The sequence below is a fragment of the Schistocerca gregaria genome, chromosome 1 (assembly GCF_023897955.1).
Source record: "Schistocerca gregaria isolate iqSchGreg1 chromosome 1, iqSchGreg1.2, whole genome shotgun sequence".
Lineage (NCBI taxonomy): Eukaryota > Metazoa > Arthropoda > Insecta > Orthoptera > Acrididae > Schistocerca > Schistocerca gregaria.
In genome coordinates, this window is record NC_064920.1 from 1,131,421,272 (window position 1) to 1,131,423,758 (window position 2,487).

General features: G+C 45.1%; 1 pseudogene; it reads right to left on the reverse strand.

Moving 5' to 3' along the window:
* Positions 1-1,981: 1,981 nt before the first annotated feature.
* Positions 1,982-2,099, reverse strand: LOC126292154 (5S ribosomal RNA; annotated as a pseudogene).
* Positions 2,100-2,487: the final 388 nt, after the last annotated feature.

Consider the following 2,487-nt stretch of genomic DNA (forward strand, 5'->3'; position numbering starts at 1 on the left):
GTTCTTCCCGCGAACCATACGCGACTGGAACAGGAAAGGGGGGTAATGACAGTGGCACGTTAAGTGCCCTCCGCCACACACCGTTGGGTGGCTTGCGGAGTATAAATGTAAATGTAGATGTGGGTGAGATCGACCCGTAGAATAGCGCCTCTGTCGACCATGCACGACCGGTTTCTTCACTGTGCAGAGACAAAAAATTTGTTGATTTGGAACTTCGATGACTATCTGTCACACAGAAAACATTGCCTGGTCTGGCAGTTGTAATATTAATCTAGTGTTGGTCAAGATGTTAATGTGAAATGTAATTTATGGTGCTGGAGAACGTGTATTAGGCTGGTGCATAAGTTCGCAACAATTTTGCTTTGCACATTGGTATTCCTGTTGCTATGTATTTATTTATCGATTGTCATTTTTTGTTTGTGGTTCACTGTTTCTATGAGAGTTTACATACTGTCATTTTGTCATTTGGAGATAGTGAGAGGAGCAGTGGACGCTAGAAAATGGAGTGTCAAGCAGAGAAATCGGAACATTTCCGACGTATTCTTCTCTTTGACTTCAATAGAGGGGTGACAACAGAAGAGGCAGCCAGAAACATCTGCGCCTTGTGCGGGGGTAACGCCGTTGGCCACTGCACGGTAAGAAAGTGGTTTTCTCTTTGTAAAGAAAATGATTTTGACATTAGTGACTCTCCACGTTGAGGAAGTCCGTCGGGGTTTTATGAAGTTCGTAAAACGAGTCAATCCACGCCGATCCACGGCACTGTACTCGAGAACTGGTAAATGTGATGAAATGCGGTAGTTCCACAATTGTGCGACATTTGCATGAAACGGGGAAGGTTTGAATATCGCGTGTATGGGTACGGCATGCTCTAAGCCAAAATCACAAAAATCAGCGGGTGACCATGTATACAACTCTGCTTGCTCATAATCAATTCTCTCGTGAGAAACGCCGAACATTTCTATCCTGAACAGTTACTGCTGACGAGAAACTGTGTGTCTATGGTAACATAAGGAAAAGAAAGATATGGTTGTTCCTCTACAAAGCAGCTGATGGAACAGCGACTGTGTGGTGAAGTACTACTTGCCTCCCCGAGGTGTGACGGTCACTGCTGTCGTTTATTGCCAACAAACGAGGCGTCTTGCAGACGAAATCCAAGAACAGGACCGGACAGACTGCGTGATGTGCTGCTACTTCACTATAACGCCCGCCCGCGTTCTGCTAGACTGACAGTAAACACCACACAGGAGTTGGGTTCGGAAGTCATTCTGCACGCTCCTTACCTGATTTTGAGCCTCCAGATTTTCACCTTTACCGCTCCCTATCGGAAAAACTTCAAGCAACTTCCCTTCTGGGTGAAAATGACCTCCCAATATAGCTCGAAGAGTTCTTCACCGCAAAACTTTGTTTGTACAGTCGCTGAATCGAAAATTTACCCTTGCGTTGAGATTGTTGACAATAGTGAAGGAGCCTCGCTTACACCTCCTCGTATAGCTGTCAGATGAAGAAGAATGTTTAACACGGCAAACCGGAACCGAGTAGTGGGTTCGATCCACTACTGCAATCGGTGAGCGAATTATTTAGGGAAATGGTGAGTATCCAGAACACCAGATGAGACGGTGTACGCATTGGCACGCCTTACATAAGTAAGCATAAGCATCAATCCAGCCGCCGCGACTCCGCACTTCATCAGAAAGTCAATGTTACAATGACATAAGGTGAAAACACACGAAGGTATATCCCTAGTGAAGTATGGATAGAATGCAGTCAACTATGAAAAAAACTAAACTCCTCCCGAACATGCTATGAAGGCGCAACGGTACCGTCCGGCCGCCGTGTCATCCTCAGCCCAGAGACGTCACTGGATGCGGATATGGAGGGGCATGTGGTCAGCACATCGCTCTCCCGACCGTGTGTCAGTTTCCGAGACCGGAAGCGCTACTACCCAATCAAGTAGCTGCTCCGTTTGCCTCACAAGGGCTGAGTGCAACAGCGCTCGGCAGACAGGATGGTCACCCATCCAAGTGCTATCCCAGCCCGATAGCGCTTAACTTCGGCGATCTGACGGGAACCGGTGTTACCTCTACGGCAAGGCCGTAGCCAACTATAAAGACCTTGATAAATTTGATGTCATACAACCCTGTAAGAAACATGATATACGCTTTCACCTGATCTACTTTCACGTTGTAAGCGCGGATATGTATAGTATATCCACATATTAGTCATATAACACTATTTTCATTTACATCACATGTATTCAGTTTTAGTGTTGACAGACGTCCTGTGATGATGGCCGATGACCAAAAACAATATACATGTAGGGTTATATTAAACAGTTGGTGGTTAATAATGTATTTTCCCAACTAAGTGGATTATGAACTGTTTTGGTGTGTTTCTCATAACATATGCGTACAAGTTGTTACTTAGTGTCCATAAAATATATGTGCTAGTAAATTTTAAATTGAATGATGCAAGGTAAGTCAGGAATAC